Source organism: Pipistrellus hanaki, assembly GCF_964339955.1.
Source record: "Pipistrellus hanaki genome assembly, chromosome: 2".
In the NCBI taxonomy this organism is placed as follows: Eukaryota; Metazoa; Chordata; class Mammalia; order Chiroptera; family Vespertilionidae; genus Pipistrellus; species Pipistrellus hanaki.
In genome coordinates, this window is record NC_140504.1 from 53,406,417 (window position 1) to 53,416,618 (window position 10,202).

The 10,202-nt window shown below is 42.8% G+C and overlaps 1 pseudogene across 1 annotated transcript; it reads left to right on the top strand.

The window, feature by feature from the left end:
* Positions 1 to 9,591: 9,591 nt before the first annotated feature.
* Positions 9,592 to 10,002, top strand: LOC311616446 (large ribosomal subunit protein eL27-like; annotated as a pseudogene). Its single transcript has one exon. The product of its transcript is annotated as a large ribosomal subunit protein eL27-like (transcript).
* The last annotated feature ends 200 nt before the right edge of the window (positions 10,003 to 10,202 follow it).

A 10,202-nucleotide genomic window follows, 5' to 3' on the forward strand; every position in this document is an offset into this window, starting at 1 on the left:
TGATTGAGAATTGGTGCCATCTGCTCAATCCATTTGTATTCACAGCCCAACCAGAGCACCTTCTGAAGAAATGAGCCTGTCCTTCCTCCTGCAGTCTCAAATTCAGGATATTTGGATATATCTATCGCCAGTCAGAAGCACACACTTGCAAGTTATTTTACATACAATAAGGTGGATATCTCAAGCCCTTACATTCTATAAGCCTTTGATCTGTGGAAGAGGTAATTTTTTTTCTGTTTCCATAAATCTGTCATATATCCAAATTAAAATAAATAAAATCTCCACCCTACATATCAACTTCTTCCTAAATCCCAAAATCTGTCAATGAAATAAAGGCATGGACATAAAGAAATTTCACTTCTCTCTCTCTCTCTCTCTCTCTCTCTCTCTCTCTCTTTATATATCAGGCAATGTACCTAACTTTTTTTAAAAAATTCTTTTTTTATTTTATAATAAATCTTTATTGTTCAGATTATTTACAGGTGTTTCTCTTTCCTTCTTCCCCATAGCTCCCATCCACCTGATTCCCCACCCCACCCCATACCCTTAACCCCTGCCAATGTCTTCATCCATAGGTGTAAGATTTTTGTCCAATCTCTTCCCACACCCCTCCGCCCCCCTTCCCTCTGGGAATTGTCAGTCCCCTCTCTTTCTATGTCCCTTATTCTATTATATTCACCAGTCCATTCTGTTCTTCAGATTTTTTATTCACTTGACTTTTAGATTCACTTGTTGGTAGGTACGTATTTGATGTCTTTTTATTGTTCATAATTTTTACCTTTACCTTTTTCTTCTTTTTCCTCTTCTTAAAGAATACCCTTCAGCATTTCATGTAATCCTGGTTTGGAGGTGATGAACTCCTTTAGCTTTTTCTTATCTGTGAAACTCTTTATCTGACCTTCAATTCTGAATGATAGCTTTGCTGGGTAGAGTAATCTTGGTTGTAGGTTTTTGTTGTTCATCACTTTGAATATTTCTTTCCACTCTATTCTGGCCTGCATAGTTTCTGTTGAGAAAGCAGCTGATAGTCATATGGGTACTCCCTTGTAGGTAACTAACTGTTTTTCTCTTACTGCTTTCAAGATTCTTTCTTTGTCTTTTGCCTTTGGCATTTTAATTATGATGTGCCTTTGTGTGGTACCTTTTGGGTTCCTTTTGTTTGTGGTTCTGTACACTTCCTGAATTTGTAAGTCTATTTTTTTCACTAGATAGGGAAAGTTTTGTCATTATTTCTTCCAATAGGCCTTTAATATCCTGCTATTTCTCGCCTTCTGGCACTCCAAAAATCCAGATGTTGGTATGCTTAAAGTTGCCCCAGAGGCTCCTTACACTATCCTCACATTTTTGGATTCTTCTTTCTTTCTGTCTCTCTGGTTGGGTGTTTTTTGCTTCCTCATATTCCAGATCTTTGGTTTGACTCTTAGGGTATGTTGATCTACAGTTGAATTTCTGTATATTCTTTACTTCCGACAGTGTATGCTTAATTTCTGACTAGTCCTTTCCCTTTTTTTTTCACTCTCATTAAGGTCCTTGAAGGTCTCACTAAGTTCCTTGGAGGTCTCTTAAAGTTGCTCAGGATTTTTTAAAAGATTCTTGAGTAACCTTATAAATGTGGTTCTGAACTCTGTGTCATCAGTAGTTTACTTTCCTCCATCTCTCCCATTCGTGACATGCTTATGTGTCTCCGCATTTTGGCTGCCTCCCTGTGTTGATGAAGTGGCTTTGTGTGGTCGGAGACCTATAGGGGCCAGTAGCTCAGATTTCCCAATCGCCTGAGGTGGTCACTCTTGGTACACCCCTTTGTGGGCTGAGTGCAAAGTCTTGGTGTAGTTAAGCCTTGATTGCTGTTGGTATACTGGGAGAAATTTACCTCCAGACCAATTGGCTATGAGGACCCGCTGTGTCTATAATGGAAGAACTGCTGCGCTGGAGACATGCTTATGGTACAGGCCTTGTTTCAATGGGGCTTTGGTGCTCACTGAGTCTGCCTTCTGAATGTGTCACTTATGGATGTGAGGAGTTGAAATCTGGTGTCTCACACTGACCACTAGGTACACTGGCTTCTGGATCTTCAATGGGGTGCAGTTCAGCTACTGTCTGAGGCCACCAGGCAGGAGCTACAGCGAGAACCACAGTCCTCTACTCCCTGCTTGGAGTTTGGAGGCTTTGTAGCTGTCTGCACTGGGTTGGAAGTTTGCTAGGTTAAACTGCAATAGAGAAGGCCATTCATATGCAAAAGCCACTGCTTGGAGCTTAGGTGTGTTTGTAGATTGTGCAGGGCAGAGTCTCAGGGTGTCACTAGGCTAGGGTGTGGCAAACAGCAATGGCTGGCAGTGAGCCGTCTCAACCATGTCCCTGTGTCTCTCACCCCAGCACAGCAAACAATTATTCTTACTCGCAGCTCTGCAAGCAAGCCACCCTCGCTTTCTGATCTGATGGCAGACAGTCCAGGTTCTCCCCAGAAACTGGATTTCAGAGAGATCAGGAGCTTGTAACACTCACCACCAGCCGGGACCCACTGTCAGCCCGTATCGTGCATGTGCACCCCCGTACTTCAGTTTTCCAGCACTTGTGCCTTGAATGCTCTTTCCTCTTTCCATCTAGTTGTAGAACTTCTACTCAGCCAGCTTTCCCATGGTTCTGGATGATAAACTTCTTGTCTTTTAGTTGTAGTTTTGAAATTGTTGTACACGGGAGTAGTTTAGATGTTTACCTATGCCACCATCTTGGATCTCCTCTAAAAAAATTCTTGACACAGTAGGAGCTGAATACATTATTCCAGCCTATCTTTTACTTTTTAACAAGCCTCCCCAAAATTTAGTGGCATAAGAAAACAACAATCACTCATTGCCATATTATCTTCAAGATTTGGGGGCTTGACTGGGCTCACTTAGGCAATCTCCCTCAAGTGTTTGTGGTCCAATTGTGGCTGAGACTGGAGTCATCTCAAGGGCTATTTTACTCACATGCATCTGGTGCCCAGACTGGGACAAGTCAAGCAGCAGGGGATGAGGGGCAGGAGGGGGCAGGTAGCTAGAACAGCCAGGGCTCCTCTGGCTTCTCTATCAGCACGTGGGCTCACCACATGGTCTTCCAGCATGGCAGCTCAGTTCTTAAAAGATGGAGAGAGAGAGAGAAAGAGAGAGAGAGAGAGAGAGAGAGAGAGAGAGAGAGAGAGAGAGAGAGAGAGAAAGAGAGGAAGCTGGATCATTTTTTGTGACTTAGCCCTCAGAAGTTATCAGTGTCTTTTCTCCAATATGTTATTAATTAGAGGTGAGTCACTAAGTCCAGCCCACATTCAAAGAGAGGAGAATCAGACTCCACTTCTTGGGAGGAGTGTTTAAGAATTTGTAGACGTGTTTTAAAACCAACACATGTACCAAACCTTTTCCTTTAGAGCTGAAAAGCGGCTGAGCTTCCTTTGTTTCTTTTTTGGCAAGTGTGCATCCTGGACCAGGGATCTGTGTTTCCGGATGTATTCCAGAAAACGATAGCTAATTACAAAAGCCAAAATGTACTGAGGGCTTATTATAGGCTATCCATTAATCTAAGTCCCCAAGTTCACTATCCTGTGTGAATTATTCTCCACTAATATCCAATAGAAGAGCCCCACATTCCCATCCAATGCACTGTAGGAAGGTCCAGAGGCCTTCCAATATATCTCTTTTAAGGGGACTATATTTTTCCAGAGAAAGTTCACATTGAAATCGCCTTCTTGGCTCCTGTTTCCACCCTGCTTTGATGCTAAAGATACCACTCTCCCCCACTTCCCCGCCCCCCCACCATCAAATCATCATTAACATATTCACTGAAAGTTCACTAATTACATCTCAGTGTTGGAATCAACTCCCAGGTCATACATAAATATTTCTAGGAATTTATCAGCCATTTCCTACAGGAACCATTTCCTCCAGGGCACTCACTAAACATCCTGCTCATCCCATTTAACAAAAAGAGTTCCTCCCCACTCTCTAGGTCAGAAGTTAGACTTGGTCACCAACTGAAGCCTGTCTTGAGATTAGCTTTTCAAATTTGAATTAGATGCTCACATTTTAACAGTGTGAGATTTCCAGCTTCTCTTGGGAAAAAATTGGGACGGTTTGCCAATATTTGGCTGGCTTATTTCATCACATATCAGTGATTAATTGGAGCCAGGACCTGCTGACTCCTGGCTTCTAGTCACTAAAATTTCCATCTGGCCCACTGCACTCATTTACTTTAACTTCCATCCCCTCTAGACATCTGGGTTTGCACCCCCTTGTCCTAAGATCCACCTTCTCCTCTTTACCTTCCCCATGTTCCCAGGACCCTATCCCAAATTTTTCTGACTTTGTTATACCAAATAACTTAGCTTTTCTAGGTGTCTTGCACACACTCCTAGACCAGGAGTCATAGTGAGTCATCATACTCTCAGTCTCCTGGTTGAACTCCTGAGGGGCAACTTGCATATTAGTCTTTTATTATTATTCTAGAGACCCGGGTGCACAAAATTCATGCATGAGGGGTGGGTCTCCTCAGCCCAGCCTGCACCCTCTCCAATCCAGGACCCCTTGGGGGATGTCTGACTGTCGGTTTAGACTCAATCCCCACCTGGCCTAGTCGCCCCACACAGCCTCCTTGTTCAGTCGTTTGGTCATCCCCCCTGCTGACCTGGTCATAGGCAGCCATCCTGTGTGTGTGTGAAGGTCAATTTGCATATCACCTTTTTAATATATAGAATAGGATAGATCCAGTCTTATGCCCTGCAAAGAAAATCCTGCTCTCATTATAGCAATATTAAATTCTCTAAAAACATAATTTTAACACCTTTTACAAATTGACTCACTACAAGTATTATTGCTCTTAGTCCAACTAGAAACATTCTCTATATCTCTGCCCATACATATTCATGGTCGTTTTATAGTTACTATGGGTGTGTACACACAATTTGGTATTTCTTCCTTTCCTGGAATGTGATTTAACTAAATGTTTCCTATTCTCTCTATCATCTTTACTTTAATGATGTTTAATGTATCATTAGAATGCACTAAACATTTTGGTATACCACAGTTAGCTTCTATATTTCTATAATGTTGGGATCTTAGCTTTCTTCCAGTGTTTTACTGGCATAAAATAAATGTTGTATAATATCTTTTTTATTAAATATTATTTCCTCAGGATAAGTTTTAGGTCAGGATTAGGCATAGTTATGATTTTTTTCAATAAAGTACCATTTTGCCCTGCAGAAAGGCTGGCTCCCTTTACAGTGCTATCATGAATGTGTGAGCATGTGTGCTTTCTGGACCCTTGCAGGCTGGTGATTTTATCACTTTTTAAAACTTTTTCTAATTCTTTTTTTTTTTTTTTGGGGGGGGGGGGAGGGTACAGAATAAAACTTCCAAGTAGGTTTAATTCGCAGTTATTTTACTGACAAGTTTGATCAAAAGTTTAAAAAGTCATGATTTAAAATCATGTTTCTTCTTGTATGAACTCTTTTAATTATTTATACTTTTAAGTTATTGAATTTTTGTGTTTATATGCAAACACTTTCTCCATCCTTCTAAATTTTTAAATCTCAGCTTTATTGGTATTCATTGCATCAGAGGTAAAACTATCTAAGTAATGAATCTGTCCATCTTTTTTATTTCTATTCCATCAAGAGTGGGAAAGTGATTTCCCCTTGTGATAGTCTATTCACATATGTGGGAGTGCATTTCTTTTGATTTTTAAGTATTTAATATTTAATTCACCTGCAATCTTTTGGACAATATGATGAAAAATGTAGGTCTTTTTTAATATTCCCATTATTGATATTCTTATATGCCAAGGGTCTCGAATTGGTTATCAGTACATTTTTAATGACTGCTAGAACAAATTCTTCTCAGGACCCCTTTTCAATCAGGAATACTATTTGATGTTTTTGTTCATTTACTTTCGCATATAAAGTAAAAATTACATTAATTTAAATTTGAAATTACATTACATTTTAATTTTATAAAATTTTCATATAAAGCATCTTCTTGTTCATTGAGGCTGGTCACCTGAATCCAATAATAAACCATGCTGAGTTGAGGCTGAGTGCAGCCCTGGTAAGGCTCAGTCTATGTACTTTGATTTTACTCCTGTCTCTTCAGAACTTTTAGCAGAAATCCTGCTGTTAAATCCAGTAATTCTAATCTGTGTTTCACAAGATTTCTGAAGGCTCTGTTCTTCTTTCAGATGCTTTCTGTTTCTATTTTGAAACTCCAGCCTCTTGCAGCCCTAGAACCTCATAGACCTTCTGAATCCCCTCCAATAGCTCCACCCATCGGTCTCCCAGCAGTGGTCTTCAAGGTCTGGAATGATAAGCCTCTGGCCCATGTCCAAAATCAGCAAATGACCTTGGTAAAGTGGCTACAGAAGCCATATCTCCCTCCCCAAGTTTCTTCCTCTGTGGAGGGTGTCTGCAGTTCTTGTTGATTCAGCAGCTCTCCTCTGCCTTACAAAAATGACTTCTCTATTTTGCTTCTATTTCCTGGTTGCTTGAGGTGTGAGCATGGGTCAGTTACTAGCTAATCCATCATACTCAGAAACAGGTTCATTTCACCTTAAACATGTTGATTTTTACCTTCTTATATTTAATAAAAATCTTTTTTAAAAATTGAGTTATAATTCACATATAATGTATAAATTAAGGTGTACAATGGGTTAATGATACATTTATATATTGCAATATGATTACTGCTATAATGTTAGCTAATACTGTGAGTTTTTTGAGGCACAGGAAACGGGAGTCAGGGACCAAGACATTTTAAAGGAGGAAGTTTATTCTACACTAATGAGCAAGATTCATTACAGAGGAGAGTAGAAAACCAGGATTAGAGGAGGAAGAGGAGAAGGACCCAGCCGGACTGCCTCTCAGTCTGGGGAGACAGCAACATGTGCAGTGGTGAACACACCTTTTGAGGGGAGGAACAGGAAGGGGTGGGGCCCAAGGTACTCGACATGCGCTGATTGCTAGTTTAATGTTCCAGGGATGTCCCGGTTGCAGACTCAGATAACGTCATACTCTGCCCACCAGTTGGGGGAAGGGAAGATCTATCATTCCAGGCTTTTGGTGATATTAAAAAAATTTGAGTCTGGGCAAGGTCAGGGAGTGAAGGTTTGTTTTCTGTAGCTACTTCCTGCTGAGAGGGGGCATCATCAGGGACATCTACCCAGGGTCTCAAGGATTCTGGTGACATACGTGTCTCTAGGTTCTGAATTCAAGGCCAGATAGATCTCTCCCACCTTCTGTTTGGTGAACGTCTGCATTCTGTTCTGAAAAAAACAAACAAACAAACAAAAAAAAAAAAAAACAAAAAAAAACAAACTAGTGAAACAGCGCATAAGACAGAGGCCAAAGAGCAAAGTTAAAGGAATAGATACCAGTGGGCTTAATGATGGGAGGAGCCATGTGGTAAGTGAGAGAAAAACAGGAAGTGTTTTCCATGCTGGTCGAGGGGTGCAACAGCATGATTTCCCCAAGGGACTGGTTGGTGAACTCTCAAGAGCGATCCTGTTGAGTCACTTGGGAGGTAAAAGCTGATCCTGAGGCTGCCACAGCATCAATTGTCTGGTTTTGCTGCTTTTCTGGGCCTGGAGTGAAATATGGTAGCAATCATACTTGGGTAAAAACTGTTTGAATTTTAACCCAGAGCCCGGGGGCAGGACTTCCATCCCCAAACCATGGGATTAAGCTATCTGGACAGGTAGGCTACGGGGGTTATGGCTGGCCCTAGGGGCTGGGTGAGAACCCCCATAGCTATTCCCTGTCTTTCATTATTAAATAGTTGGAAAGGCTTAGAGATGTCAGGGAGGGAGAGAGGGGGAGATGCCAGAAGGGTATCCTGGAGGTTAGAAAAAGCCTGGTGAACGAGGGAGGGTGAGGAGAAGGGGCCTAATAGTGTTTCTTTAGCAGCCTGGTACAGGGCCTTAGCTAGGAGAACAAAGTTTGGGACCCATTGGCAGAAGAATCCTACTAGCCCTAGAAATGACAAGTTCTGTTCAACAGAAATGGGAGGCTGTAGGTCTCATATTATCTGTGCTGGGTCAACTCTCAGTCCTCGGTAATTGAGCATCAGACAGATCCCCAAGTAAGTGACGGTGGAGGCCGACAATTGCACCTTGGCAGGGGACATATGGTATCCTTTGCCCCTAGAAAGTTGAGGAGGTCAGCCGAAACCGGTTTGGCTCAGTGGTAGAGCGTCGGTCTGCGGACTGAAAGGTCCCAGGTTCGATTCCGGTCAACGGCATGTACCTTGGTTGCGAGCACATCCCCGGTGGGTGTGCAAGAGGCAGCTGGTCGATGTTTCTCTCTCATCGACATTTCTACCTCTCTATCTCTCTCCTTTCCTCTCTGTAAAAAATCAATAAAATATATTTTAAAAAAGAAAGTTGAGGAGGTCAGCTGTATGCCTCTGACACATGTCCAGGAGGGGCTGCAGAGAAAGAGATCATCTACATACTGGAAAAGAGTGCTGGGTTCTAAGGAGCATTGTTGGAGGTCTCTGGGTAAGACCTGGCCAAACAGATGAAGACTGTCTCTGAACCCCTGGGGCAGTAGGGCAGGACCCTCCAGGAGAGTTGGCAGATTACCTGCTCGTCTGGATCCTCCCAAGTAAATGCAAACAGAAAATAAGAGTCTGAGTCCTTTTACAATTCTTGTCAATAGTTAACTTCAAAACTTCTTTCTTTCTTTCAACATACCGTCCATTGAATATTTCTAAACATGTCTAGCAATTAATGCTTCAGTATTGTATGCTATTTAAAATATTTAGAAAAGTCATGGGGAGGAGGGAGCAGGCCTGTTCCCAGGCCTCTAGCCCCTTGAATTTTAAAACTGCTGCATTTTTGCCTAGAGATAAAGATCTAAGTTTCTGATAAGCCTGCACTGGCAAGAAAGTTGTTCTTTAGGAAGGGTGGAGTGGGGGCGGGGGCAGGGTGAGAAGGCACTGAGGCCATAGCAGTTTTCAGAGCATTAAAGGGTGGTTTGCCATCAATACCCAAGATTGAGATCATGGAAGGGAAAAGGGGCCCTGAAAAGAAAGCAGGACAGAGAAGGTAGCTCCCATATCAACCAGAAAGGAGACCTGCTTGCCCGCTACCTTGAGTGTTACCCTGGGCTTGGCAAGGGTGATGGGGGTCGTCGAGTCCAGGCACCTTCAGTCTTCAGCCAGTCCCAGCATGGCCAGGTTGGGTCATGACCTGGAAGGGTGGCCCCTCTACACTGAGAAACAGAGGTCCCATTATTTTTCCAGGATCAGTCATTTTCCCAGTGGCCGCTTTGACTGAACATCAGGCAGGGCTTGGTTGAAGCCCGGGGCCGGGCACTGCTTTGCCCAGTGGCCTTCATTTCTGCACTTGAAGTATCCTCCAGGTGGCACTTGTCCTCTCGTTGCACCCCCACCATGCACAGCTCCCTTGGGGCCATGCATGGATGCCACCGGCCACAGGGCCACAACCAGGTCTTGGGTTTGCAGGTTTGCCTTCTGTCAAAGGCGGGTTTCCCGATCCAGTTCTGCCTGCTCTTCACGGGCATTAAAAACCTTAAATGCTGTTTCTATGCTCTAGGCCTAAGTGGCTGCATTCGAAATGGGCAAGATTATGAAGCCCAGGAAGGAGGTGCTGGTCCTAGCCAGACGCTACACTAGACGCAAAGCCATCATCATAAAGAACATCAAGGATGAAATCTCGGACCACCCCTACAGCCATGCTCTGATGGCTGGAATTGACCGCTACCCAAGAAAAGTGACAGCTGCCATGGGCAAGAAGAAAATTGCCAAGAGAGGTCAAAGATCAAGTCTTCTGTGAAAGTTTGTAACTAATCGCCTCATGCCCACACAGTACTATGTGGACATCTCCTTGGACAGAGCTGTTGTCAACAAGGATGTTTTCAGAGACCTCACTCTAAAACACAAGGCCCAATGGGAGGCCAAAGACAAGTTTGAAGAGAGGTACAAGATCAGCAAGAACAAATGGTTCTTCCAGAAGCTGCAGTTTTAGATATTTTTTGTTTCTGTCATTAAAAATCCATAAATATAATAAAAATAAAAATAAAATCCCTTAAAGGCCATGTTCACTAGATCTTGGACTGGGGACTGAGGACCATTTTCAGGCTTTTTTTAAAATTTAACTTTATTCAAAGAGAGGGGTTGGCCTTTGCTGTTTCAAGATGGCGGCCCCCATGGGAGTGGCAAGCCATG